This window comes from Pseudophryne corroboree, chromosome 1 (genome assembly GCF_028390025.1).
Source record: "Pseudophryne corroboree isolate aPseCor3 chromosome 1, aPseCor3.hap2, whole genome shotgun sequence".
In the NCBI taxonomy this organism is placed as follows: Eukaryota; Metazoa; Chordata; class Amphibia; order Anura; family Myobatrachidae; genus Pseudophryne; species Pseudophryne corroboree.
The window spans coordinates 718,236,552-718,250,937 of NC_086444.1; positions in this window are offsets into that span (position 1 = coordinate 718,236,552).

A 14,386-nucleotide genomic window follows, 5' to 3' on the forward strand; every position below is an offset into this window, starting at 1 on the left:
TCCAGTGGGATCTGTTGGACATGTGGTCCGGGTCGCATCTTCAGATGCATCGGCGGATAACCCTGTCTCCAAGGGCCAGGGTGTCACTGTGGTGGTGGCTGCAGAGTGCTCATCTTCTAGGGGGCCGCAGATTCGGCATACAGGACTGGGTCCTGGTGACCACGGATGCCAGCCTTCGAGGCTGGGGGGCAGTCACACAGGGAAGAAACTTCCAAGGCTATGGAAAAGTCAGGAGACTTCCCTACACATAAATATTCTGGAACTAAGGGCCATTTACAATGACCTAAGTCAGGCTAGACCCCTGCTTCAACACCGACCGGTGCTGATCCAGTCAGACAACATCACGGCGGTCGCTCATGTAAACGACAGGGCGGCACAAGAAGCAGGATGGCGATGGCAGAAGCCACAAGGATTCTCCGATGGGCGGAAAATCTTGTGTTAGCACTGTCAGCAGTGTTCATTCCCGGAGTGGACAACTGAGAAGCAGACTTTCTCAGAAGACACGACCTCCACCCGGGAGAGTGGGTACTTCATCCAGAAGTCTTCCAAATGATTGTACACCGTTGGGAAAGGCCACAGGTGGACATGATGGCATCCCGCCTCAACTAAAAGTTACAAAGATCTCAGAGGACCCATGGCCTCTGCCGCTCAGACAGGACCTGCTGCAGCAGGGGGCCTGTCTGTTCCAAGATGTATCGCTGCTGCGTTGGACGACATGGCGGTTGAACGCCGGATCCTGAAGGAAAAGGGAATTCCGGAGGAAGTTATCCCTACGCTGTTTAAAGCTAGGAAAGAAGTGAACGCTAACCATTATCACCGCATATGGCGGAAATATGTTGCGTACTGTGAGGCCAGGAAGGCCCCAAAGGAGAAATTTCAGCTAGGTCGATTTCTGCACTTCCTACAGTCAGAGGTGACTATGGGCCTACAATTGGGTTCCATTAAGGTCCAGATTTCGGCTCTATCGATTTTCTTCCAAAATGGAACTGGCTTCACTGCCTGAAGTTCAGACTTTTGTTAAGGGAGGGCTGCATAGTCAGCCCCCGTTTGTGCCTCCAGTGGCACCGTGGGATCTCAACGTGGTGTTGGATTTCCTGAAGTCGCATTGGGTTGAGCCACTTAAATCCGTGGAGCTATAATACCTCACGTGGAAAGTGGTCATTCTGTGGGCCTTGGCGTCAGCCAGGCGTGTATCAGAATTGACAAAAGCCCTTATCTGTATTTTATATGGGAAAGGCGAAATTGAGGACTCGTTCCCAATTCCTTCCTAAGGTGGTATCAGTTTTTCATGTGAACCAACCTATTGTGGTGCCTGCGGCTACTTGGGACTTGGAGGATTCCAAGTTACTGGACGTAGTCAGGGCCCTGAAAAGTATATGTTTCCAGGACAGCTGGAGTCAGGAAGACTGACTCGCTATTTATCCTGTATGCACCCAACAAGCTGGGTGCTCCTGCTTCTAAGCAGACGATTGCTCGCTGGATCTGTAGCACGATTCAACTTGCACATTCTGCGGCTCGACTGCCGCACCCTAAATCTGTAAAAGCCCATTCCACGAGGAAAGTGGGCTCTTCTTGGGCGGCTGCCTGAGGGGTCTCGGCTTTACAACTTTGCCGAGCTGCTACTTGGTCAGGGGCAAAAACGTTTGCAAAATTCTACAAATTTGATACCCTGGCTGAGGAGGACCTTGAGTTCTCTCATTCGGTGATGCAGAGTCATCCGCACTCTCCCGCCCGTATGGGAGCTTTGGTATAATCCCCATGGTCCTTACGGAGTCCCCAGCATCCACTAGGACGTCAGAGAAATTAAGATTTTACTCACCGGTAAATCTATTTCTTGTAGTCCGTAGTGGATGCTGGGCGCCCGTCCCAAGTGCGGACTGTCTGCAATACTTGTATATAGTTATTGTTAACTACAAGGGTTATTGTTGAGCCATCTTTTGAGAGGCTCTGTTGTGTTCATACTGTTAACTGGGTATATTATCACGAGTTATACGGTGTGATTGGTGTGGCTGGTATGAGTCTTACCCGGGATTCAAAATCCTTCCTTATTGTGTCAGCTCTTCCGGGCACAGTATCCTTACTGAAGTCTGGAGGAGAGTCATAGTGGGAGGAGCCAGTGCACACCAGGTAGTCCTAAATCTTTCTTAGCTGTGCCCAGTCTCCTGCGGAGCCGCTATTCCCCATGGTCCTTACGGAGTCCCCAGCATCCACTACGGACTACGAGAAATAGATTTACCGGTGAGTAAAATCTTATTATAACACATGTAACTGTGATAGGGAAGGTGTGCCCCTCTCAGCTCTGGGCCCCATAGCTGCAGTCCCTGCACTTATGGTAGCTATGCCCTTGTGTTGTGCCATTGATAGAGGGAAACCATCTGGTTCTACCTCATCGATGGCAAAGCATTCAACATCAGCCATAAACCATCGATGAATATGAATCATAGATGGATAGCCTATTTTGTAATGAGGAAGACTGGTTTAAGCAGACACATGAATTGTCATTGAGGGTGTCACCAGCGTTTACATTTATAGATGGATCCATTATTTATTTATTGCCAGTAATTTATATATTGCAAACAGTGGCGTATCTATAATGGATGCAGGGTGTGCAGTGTACACGGGTCCCCGAGTCCATGTAGGCCTACACCATACACTCTGAGTCTGCACCCATTTCTTTGAATACCTACCTCTCCGTATGTCTGCAGCGGCTACACAAATCACTGAGAAATGTTGTGGCCGCCATGTTTGTGGTGTTTTGCGCATATGCAGTGGGAAAATCGACATGAATGGCCACCACACCATTTCCCCAGAGACCTGCTCATGCGCAGTAGACTCTGACAGAGTGCCAGAGTCTAAAGCTGGGTACACACTGAGACACTATCGGCCTGATATGTAGTTTCTGGCCAAATCGAAGGACATATGGGGCATATCGCTCAGTTTGTATGCCCATATATGCGGGTGCCCATATATGCGGGTGCCAGCGGTCGCTAGCGACATTACCCGATCAGCCCTGCTGCATGGCCAACCAAGCGCTAGCGACCTAGTTAAATGTAAATGAAGGATGAAGCAATCTGTCACGCCATTCTTCATGACTTATTCTGGTGTGCACACAGGATCCGTCTAAGGGGGACATTTACTAAGCAGTGATAAGAGCAGAGAAGTGAGCCAGTGGAGAAGTTGCTCATGGCAACCAATCAGCACTGAAGTAACAGCTATAATTTGCATACTATAAAGTGATACAGAGATGCTGATTGGTTGATGGGGAAATTTCTCCACTGGCTCACTTCTCCACTCTTATCACTGCTTAGTAAGTGTTCCCCTAAGTCACATAGCGCACATGACAAGGTATCTAATACCCCTTTTACACTCGCACACCCGGGTCACTCCCGGGATGCGTCCCCGGATGCATTCCCGGGACTGACCCCTTTCACACTGCACTAAGACCTGGGATCGACCCGGGACAGCCCCATTTACACTGATCCCGGGATATCCCTGCAAATGCATATGTATGTCATTAGAAATGGCCTTTTTCTGGCTCACATAGATGAGGTCACAGTAGTCAACAGAGGGAGGGGTGGTGCCTGCTCACACCATTACTGCAGTCATGGCCGACGGAGTACCAGTGTGTATGCCTGAGCTCATGATTCTTTCTGCTTTGCAGATGTTTCATACAGCCAGTGACAGCATGATGCAGCTTGTCACACTGTGTAGTATACTGCACATATATTTTATGAGGAGGAGGAGGGCGCAATTTATGGTGGATAGGGCTACTAGTCGCCGCCAATATTTGCGCAGGAGGAGAGCCCTCATATCATCCAGGATGAGTACCATCCTGAGCGTGAGTATGGGGCCTAACCGGTCATTTTGGTCCAGAGATCGCCGGCACGGAGAAGCCTTTATGAGGAGCGTGGAAGCTTACCAGGATGAGGAGTGGATGGCTAACTTCCGTGTGTCTCGTGCAACCTTTAACTACATCCTGGAATTACTTACCCCAGCACTTGACATGCAGACCACCAGGCTTAGGAGACCCATCGAGGCACGCAGGAGGCTAGCTATTACATTGTGGTGGTATGCTACCCCAGGAGAGTACCGCTCAGTCTCATGCTTGTTCGGTGTTGCGATCTCCACCTGCTGTGTCATAGTCCACCAGGTGACTAAAGCAATTGTATCTACCTTATACAAGCGCTTCATATCTCTACCACAAGGACAGCGCTTACAGGATACCATCAAAGGATTTATGAAGCGAGGCTATCCGCAGTGTGGAGGAGCGATTGATGGGACACACATCCCCATTATTGCCCCACGTGACAAACATGCTGACTATTTTAATATGAAGGTCTGGCACTCCATCATATTACAGGCTGTTGTGGACCACAAATATTGGTAAGTGTTTATTTTTGGGTTGGTGGGATGAGTTGCATGTGTGAGTTTTACATTCTAACTTTTTTTAAATTTTACTGTTCTTTAGTTTCCTAGATGTGTTTATTGGCTGGCCAGGCTGATCTCATGACTCCCGAGTTCTTGCCAATTCTGACCTGTACAACATCGTAGAGGAGAAGCAGGGAGGCTGGCTGTACCCCAAAGAGTGTGCAAAGATTGTGAATGGGGTGGAGATCCCTGTCCACATCATCGGGGATGCTGCATACCCTTTACGCCCCTGGATTATGAAAGGCTACACCCAACAGGTCCAGTTAACCCCAGAGCAACAAACCTATACTCACACCCTGAGTTCAGCAAGGATGGTGGTTGAGAACGCCTTTGGCAGGTTAAAAGGAAGATGGCGTTGTTTGATGAAGCGCAATGATGTGGACCTAAAGAATATGCCTAATGTAGTAGCTGCGTGCTGTATACTGCACAACATCTGTGAACTGAAAAATGAGGTATTCCTTCCTGAGTGGACTGTGCTGGACCCTGAGGTTATGAACCCACATGTGGAAGGTGCTTTGTTTGGGACTGCCTCAAACTCCGCTGCAGAACAAATACGCCACACTATTACGTCCAACCTTGCAGCACTGGTACAATAGTGTTTAAGAATCAGCACAACATGTTTGGTGAATTACATTTTTTTTATTTTGTATTCCACCTTTGATCTTTGGTTTCAATATTTATGATTTTCAAAAAAAAAAACACATTGCCAGCACCTGTGTATATATGGAGAAACAATGTAGAAAACACTGAAAACATGGTCTACTGTTACGCACAAGTGGGAATGTTATGCATAGATTTGCAATCAAGTTTTGATTGGTATAAAAAAAAAAACCACTGGTAGGCTTGTAGATACTACACCATAAACCACAGTGTCCCTGCAGTATATTATTACTGTGTAAAAAATAAATAAAAAGTGCTTTAATGTAGACACTATACAAAACAGAACATAGAAAAAAAATTAAAGAATGCACAAACAGTTGTGCTGATAAAGCTGAATATTTATCGTATATATAACCCTTAAGAGGTCTAAGAACACTGTACGCTGTCTACGTAAGAAGTACCGTAAGGGTACGCAAGTTGTGTAGCGATCGCTCAACCGTAGTCGAGACGCTCAAGCGTCACGTTCGCTTACGGCCCAGTGATCACAGGCAGGCACGCTATTGGCTGCCGACTAACGTGATGATTCGCTATAGCGTAGCGTACGCTCGGGACCACGAGGAGATCACCAGCGGTGCAGACGCTTACAACGTTAAACCTTTATATCTATACCTTTGGCAATGAAATACACAGCAAACCTTAGTGTAGAGACAAAGTGTAAGTGCAACCTTGTGTAACCTTGATTAACTACAAAGCTGCTTGAGCGTCACCGACGCTCAGGGAATACTTAACACTAAAAAGAATACACAGATACCTGGGCTTAAGGTCCGAAACCTATTATATGTATTATAACTATTATACTTGCAAAAGGAATCACAGTACAAATGATACACTACAATATAACATAAACCAACTAACCAGATAAACTACACAGGAAATACAATACAATACAATTAAAGGAAAATACGAGAGAAAGAGTAGAGAGAGAGAGAGAGAGAGAGATGGCTCACAGTAAGACAATATGATTACGGAGAAAACTTACGCACAAGGGGAACGATCGCATGCGCCTCGATATCCAGCTCCCGATTATCAGCAATGAGAACCGTTGAAGAGAGAGAACTGGATACGGTCGGCCTGCCTATTTATGCCCCACACACAATACAATTCAATGGTCCCTACAATCTCATTGTTCATTGGACACAGGAATTCGGCTCTGCATTATAACAAAAGGTCATAGGTTGATTCATACAGGTGGGCTGTGACTATTTCCAACTGCTCAGGTGGGAGGGAAACTGGGTTTCCCGCCGCATGGGTAATAAAGTGCAAATAAAGTAAATGTTCATAAACTTCTTATGTCCATAACTATTCGCACGAGCGATTGATCTGCTTCAAACCAACACCGGAATATTTCTAATTAAATATTCTTCCGATGGATACTAAACACCACTGTATTACTCCTGTCTGACCCTTCGTATCACACAAAGAGGGATTCCTCTGTTCATAAACATTCTATATTAACCAAACTTTCAGAATCTATCAAAGGGACCATGATCTACAAAATACATTATTAGTGAAAATATGTAATGATTGAGTCGCACGCTACAATCGCATAAACTCTACCGTAAATACGCATACCATGCGCCTGCGGGTGCCCGCGACTGTGAGTATGCGCACGTACGGGAGAGCGTACGCATGCGCAGCACGGACCTGTGTGAGGTGCAAATATGGTAGTGTGCATAGAGATATTTTTTCTGACTTTGACAGTCCACCCTTTGGCAGTCAATAATAACTGCCACCTTCTAAAACATTTCAAAAGGAGAAAAATATATGTCAGGGGTTAATTCATTTCCATGGTTGGGTAAGGGAGGAGAGAGGAGTAGGTGGGAAGAGGGTATGACCTAGTGAGATAGCAGAAGCATGTGTGTATGAATCCGTGTTTGGGGGGTCATGTATCATCGTGCCGTACGTGTTGTAAATCAAGCTTCGAGGTATTGCGAAGTATACATTTGAATTCCTTCTTATCCCGTGGTACGGGTCTGTGGATGGGCTGTCAAACTTTACCGAGCTCTTTTCGGATTTTGAACAAAATGGGGAGCACATTTTAGTTGATGATACATGAATGGGGGAATATGTGATTGCTGATATCTGTGCCTGTATTCCCTATACTATGTGTGTCATTACCTGAGGGTTGTAGAAATGAAGAAAAGACATAATTACGGTAAATGCGGTGGTATTCTATGTCAGGTTAATGTACATCTGTCGGTTGAAGTTTTGTTCGGTATCAGTTGAAAGTCGTCTTCTTTGCGCTGTTTTGCTCATTAGGCGTGAGCAATAAGCTTTGTCAATGCCATTAGATTTACAAAAAAATGTTGGGCTAGCGTATTTTTAAGAATTCTAGGGAAACTGGGGATCCATGGCAAAGTTCATCAAATGTCCATATCTCAAGTGGTCAAAACTCCTTCTTTGGTCCATCCGTTGTCTGTATAGCGTCTCCTCGTCCAAGGGGGTCTTGTTATCTTGGAGGAAAACCAGAAAAACAGGTGAAAGAAACGGACCGTATAATCGCATTTTCATCACATCATTGTTTCTATCATTAGGTCATAAATCAAATCCAGGTTAATTACAGTTTCCTCACTCCTCAAACTCATTACCTTAGTACGACGATTGCACCTCATTAAAGCCTGACCGCATCTAAATATCAAACCGATCGTTATGATAACACCTAAGATACATAGGAGAAACTTCCCAACATCCATTATGACTCCTTGAGCCCAGTCTCCCAAACCGGAGAACCAATTTCGCGGGTTCAACCATGACACCCAACCAGTCAGCTCATTACCTACAGCAGCAAGAGTGAGATTGTGTTTTCGGCGAAATTCCCACTTCAATTGGAGAATATCGTCCATCTTTTGGTCTATGACCTCGACCGGATCCTCTGTGCTATTCGTGATATACGTGCAACATTTCACGCTGTACTGTGTTGCCAATGTAACACAATATCCACCTGTCACTGCTGTGAGGTAATTAAGAACCATTCTATGCTGCACCAGTTCTGTTTTATAAGCTTGAAGTTCCCTTCCAGTATATCTAAACGTGTCATCATACATTTCAGTGATATTGTCTAACAAATTGGCGAGTGCGGAAATGTATCTATAATTTAGCACTCCTCTAGCGGTGCGGGTGAAATCTAACGCGATTAAGAATTGAATCCCGGTGGATTCACTTATCAGATCAGAGGCCGGATGCTCTGTCTTCTCTATCAGGTGCCTTTTAACAACGTGCTCGTAGTGGGTGTGAGTATAAGGAGCTTGGGCACCACGATGTATGTCTTTCATTTTATCATGTGTTACAGTCATTACTTCAGGCAATACTTTTCCAATATAACACAATCCTTCAGAGTTTGGGGCAAGCCACTTGTACGCCTTTCTCCCGCATATGAAATATGCATCATCGGGGAGAACATATGGGACGGAGAAGGACATAACCATATTACACACCTTCCAGGTGAAATCTCCTAACCCTAATTCTTCCATCTGCTTAATACACGTATCAGGTTGTACGATATGTGCACAGTATCCTGGTGATACTTCTCCAACTCTCGTAATCCTATTTCCTAAGGTGTACCTATACCGGAAAGATTTTCCTCTACTGGCTATGTGGCGTACAAGCTCTGTATCTGTAGGCATTCTATCTGCTCTATGCGAAAAGGTCATGGTGTGGTTACTCCATGACACTTCCCAATTTCCCGGCTTTCTGGGATTGGAGATGTTGAAACATAATAGGGACCTATCCACATGGTATTGGTGGAGCTTCAAACTAGGAGGGCTGGAGATATTAAACCTCCTGTCCACCGGTCTCCCACCATTTAACTCAAGTACCTCCCCTATCGTTAAAGGAAATGGTACTAGCCCTGATTTGCTATGACCTTGAGGTACTTGAGAGCATACCCAACAATCTGTTTTGTTTAACACATTACCCACTAAGGAGTGATAGTCACTCAATGGATGCCGGTCCATATGGATATTAAAACTGGATTGGCATTTCTTAATGCACCCATCTTCAATGACATTGTTACAGAGCCTACAGATACAGTTTTCTTCAGCTAACAATCCGTCACAATTTCTTCTATGGTCAATGCTATCGGATCGTTTTCTGATACTCGCCTTTGCTTGTTGGTTAGGTTCATCTTGGAAAACTACGCCTCCATCTTTATCATCAGAACCCATTCCAGAACCTCTATCGACCTCCATGGTACTCTCGCCGGAACAGACTGCTCTGGTCAACATCATGGTCAACAGGAAAATCCGGATCACAGTCTCTTGGGGCAAGTCCATATCTTATAGGAGGAAACGGAGAAGAATGAGAAGGAGGAAAAATAAATTTGAGGGAGAGGGGATGGGAAGTGGAGAAAAACAATAAAAGGGAGTGGGGAGTCGACAACAGCTCTCGGTCTTCAAGGCTCAGGTGCCGCCTCAGTCCTCCTGGAACAGACACTCCAGTGATACAACCTCTACCGTCTGTCACGAACCTCGGGCAGCGGCGACCGCGCTTGTCCCTGCGGGTGGCCTGGTCTGCCCGGCGCCTCTCTTCCCCTGTCAGTCTCCGGCTTCAGCGGCGGGTCGGCGCTGCTCTCCGGCGGCTTCCCGGAAGCAAGGGCGCCGCCATCACAAGCAAGGGCAAGGAGGCGGAGCAGGTCTGACGTCACCTGCCTGCTCCGCCAATCAGGCTAGGGCGGGGAATTTAAAATCAGATACCAGGCAGAGATCCGATGCCTGAGTATCTTCGTTTCTCCTGTGGAAGCTATGATCCAGAGCTCCCTCGTCCCTGCAAGCATCCTGTGCTTCCAAGCATCCTGTCCCTGCAAGCATCCTGTGCTTCCAAGCATCCTGTCCCTGCAAGCATCCTGTGCTTCCAAGCATCCTGTCCCTGCAAGCATCCTGTGCTTCCAAGCATCCTGTCCCTGCAAGCATCCTGTGCTTCCAAGCATCCTGTCCCTGCAAGCATCCTGTGCTTCCAAGCATCCTGTCCCTGCAAGCATCCTGTGCTTCCAAGCATCCTGTCCCTGCAAGCATCCTGTGCTTCCAAGCATCCTGTGCCTACAAGCAACCTGTGCTTCCAAGCATCCTGTGCCTACAAGCACCTCCGTGCCTCCAGTTACCTCCGTGTCTCCAAGCACCTCGTGCCTCCAAGCACCTCCGTGCCTCCAAGCACCTCCGTGCCTCCAAGCACCTCGTGCCTCCAAGCACCTCGTGCCTCCAAGCACCTCCGCGCCTCAAGCACCTCCGTGCCTCCAGTTACCTCCGTGCCTCCAGTTACCTCCGTGCCTCCAGTTACCTCCGTGCCTCCAAGCACCTCCGTGCCTCCAAGCACCTCGTGCCTCCAAGCACCCCGTGCCTCCAAACACCTCCGCGCCTCAAAGCACCTCCGTGCCTCCAGTTACCTCCGTGTCTCCAAGCACCTCGTGCCTCCAAGCACCTCGTCCCTCCAAACACCTCGGTGTCTCCAAACACCTCCGTGCCTCCAAGCACCTCCGTGCCTCCAAACACCTCCGTGCCTCCAAGGGTCTCCCCGCACTCCCTGTACTCCCAGTACCTCAGTGCCTTCAATACCACAGTGTCTCCAATATCTCAGTACCCCAGCCTTCATTATTTCTACAAGTCTTGTCTTACAGGAGACCTACAAGAATTCCTCTGGGCCTCCCGCCTGCCGTCTTAGTTCTGCATGAGGAAGACCTACATCCGGCCATCTCTACTACGACCCAGTGGCGGTTCCTCTTCCCGGTCATCGGAAGAAGCCCCGAGTCCACAACACTCCCAAACCAGGTCAGTGATAGTATACTCAGGCCCCATGGACTCGGGGGATCGGAACACGGACTCTAGTGCCATCCAGAACCTGGCTTCTCGAGTGCAAAGTCAGGAAGCAGCACAAGGTCAGGTGATGCAGTACCTCCAGCAGTTGTCCGGGCGTCTGGATCAGATTCAGGCGTCTCTGGCCTCAGTAATTCCGGCTCCTGTTCCAGCAGTCGCACCAGTTGCCGTTGCCAGCAATGTTCAACCATCGGCCGGTGTCACTCCACGCCTTCAGTTGCCTACTCCGTCCCGCTATAATGGGAATCCCAAAAATTGTCGTGGTTTCTTGAACCAGTGCGAGGTACATTTCGAGCTACTTGCACACAACTTTCCTACAGACCGGTCCAAGGTAGCATATATTATTTCTCTGTTGGAAGGTTCTGCTTTGGATTGGGTGTCTCCATTATGGGAACGATCTGATCCCATGGTTTCCAACTACACCAACTTCATCTCGTCCTTTCGAAGGATTTTCGACGAGCCCGGCAGAATGACCACTGCTTCTTCCGATTTGCTCCGTGTTCGGCAGGGCGCCCGTTCCGTGGGCCAGTACGTGGTTCATTTCCAGACCATTGCTTCCGAACTACGCTGGAATAATGATGCCCTGAGAGCTGCCTTCTGGAACGGTCTTTCCGACCGGCTGAAAGACGAGCTGGTTACTAGAGATCTGCCGGATCCATTAGAAGATTTGATTTCCCTTTGCGTCAAGGTGGATCTTCGGATGCAGGAGCGTGGAAGAGAACGTAACCGTTCGGATCGTTCCAGGTTCCGGAATCCTACTCCTAGGCCGGTGGCCTCACCTAGCTCAGATGAGCCCATGCAAATTAACCGCTCCCGACTGTCTCCGGAAGAACGACAGCGTCGTCGTGAGGGTAAACTCTGCCTTTACTGTGGAGCCGCAGATCATTTTCTTAAATCTTGTAAAGTCCGTCCGGGAAACGGGCAGACCTAGCTTGTTCCGGAGGAGTCAAGCTGGGAGTTACGACAAAAGCTTCTCCAACTTCGGACTGCTTGCTTCCAGTAACTCTAGTCTCCAATTCAGTCTCCAGGTCTTGTGAAGCCCTATTGGATTCCGGAGCTGCAGGGAACTTCGTTTCTTCCTTCTGTGCCCAAAGTTTGGGTTTAAAGTTACGGCCTATCGAGCGGCCAATTTCACTGACGGCTATCAACGGGACTAGAATTTCCAAAGGTCTCATAATGTGGCGCACGGGGCCAGTTAAGCTGCGGGTCGGGGCCCTACATCAGGAAGATTTGGAACTCTTGGTAATCCCAGAAATGCCCCATGATCTGGTTCTTGGAATGCCTTGGCTGAAAAGTCATAACCCCCACATCGATTGGAAGTCGTCACAAATTCTGTCCTGGAGTTCCTTTTGTCACACTAATTGTCTTACTCCTGTTTGTCCGCTCCGTGTTACCTCCAAAACGGATGAAGAGCACATTCCGGAGGCATATCAAGGGTACAAGGACGTATTTTCGGAACAAGCTGCTGACCTGTTACCACCTCACAGGCCTTGGGACTGCCCTATTGACCTTGTCCCAGGGAAGACGCCACCTCGTGGTCGCACATATCCTCTGTCTCTTCCCGAGACTCAAGCCATGTCGGAGTATATTAAGTCCAATATGCTCAAGGGATTCATTCGCCCCTCTTCCTCCCCTGCTGGTGCAGGCTTCTTTTTCGTGAAGAAAAAGGACGGGGGGTTGAGACCATGCATCGACTACCGCGGCCTAAACGACATTACTATTAAGAATAAATACCCCTTGCCACTAATCACAGAGTTATTTGATAGGGTTCGTGGTGCCCGCATTTTTTCAAAACTCGACTTGAGAGGAGCTTATAATCTTATACGCATCCGAGAGGGGGATGAATGGAAGACTGCCTTTAATACCCGAGATGGGCATTACGAATACTTGGTGATGCCGTTTGGTCTTAGTAATGCTCCCGCGGTTTTCCAGGGATTCGTCAACGAAATCTTTCGTGATATGCTGTATCAGAGCGTTGTGGTATATCTGGACGACATACTGATTTTTTCCAAGAATCTTGTCGAACACAGGACTCAAGTCAAAGAGGTGCTACACCGTTTACAAGAGAATCATCTCTACGCCAAGCTTTCCAAATGTACCTTTGAAGTAACATCTATTCCGTTCCTCGGTTATGTCATCTCGGGGACGGAGCTTCGCATGGATCCGGAAAAGTTGTCGGCCATTCGTGATTGGACTCAGCCTCTTTCCCTGAAAGCAATACAAAGGTTCCTGGGCTTTGCGAACTACTACAGGAAATTCATTAAAGGTTTCTCCACCATTGTTGCACCCATTACTGCCCTGACGAGAAAGGGTTCTAATCCTAGTTTGTGGCCTCCGGAAGCCATTGTAGCTTTTTCTCGCTTAAAGTTAGCTTTCACGACGGCTCCAGTTCTCCAACAACCAAATTTCGAGGAACCCTTCTTCTTAGAAGTTGATGCATCTTCAGTCGGGGTGGGGGCTGTCCTCTCCCAGCATTCCTCTGATAAGAAATTACATCCGTGTGGCTTCCACTCTCGTAAATTCTCTCCAGCCGAACGAAATTACTCTATTGGAGACCAGGAACTCTTGGCAATCAAATCTGCCTTGGAAGAATGGAGATATCTTCTAGAAGGGGCTAAACATGTGTTTACCATCTACACGGATCACAAGAATTTACTGTACATCAAATCCGCACAATGTTTGAATCCTCGCCAGGCGAGATGGGCACTTTTCTTTTCCCGATTCTCGTTCATTATCAAGTACCGTGCCGGGACTCTCAATATTAAAGCAGATGCGCTTTCCCGTTCACAGGTTCCCACAGACGAGGATGAACCTCCGGAGCGGGGTTTAATTCTGAATCCAGTTTCTGTCTCTGCTGCTTTAACTACTCCAGCTCCTCCTCCTGGAAGAATGTCCGTACCAGCTAGATTCCGCCCAGGAATACTACGGTGGGTCCATAACTCCAAGTTTTCCGGTCATCCCGGCGCTCAGAAGATGTACAAGTTTCTGCAAAGGTCTTACTGGTGGAACACCATGAGGAAGGATGTACAAGATTGCGTTAATTCATGTCCCCAATGTACACAACATAAATCTCCTCGTCTGCCTCCTGCAGGGTTACTTCGTCCTCTGCCTATCCCTGTGAGACCCTGGACTCACATTTCCATGGACTTCATCACTGACTTGCCCTGTTCCAAGGGTTGCAACACCGTTTGGGTTATCGTTGACCGTTTTTCGAAGATGGCACACTTTGTGCCCTTGACTGGTCTTCCGACAGCACCGAAACTGGCTCTATTGTTTATCCGAGAACATTTTCGTTTGCATGGGTTGCCACAAGAGATTGTTTCTGACCGTGGAGTACAGTTCACCGCCAGGTTTTGGAAAGCCCTTTGTTCAACTCTACACATTAAACTTAAGTTTTCGTCGGCTTATCATCCCCAAACAAATGGACAAACGGAACGAGTCAATCAAGATCTAGAGACTTTTCTTCGGTTGTATCTCTCTCCTTCACAGGACAA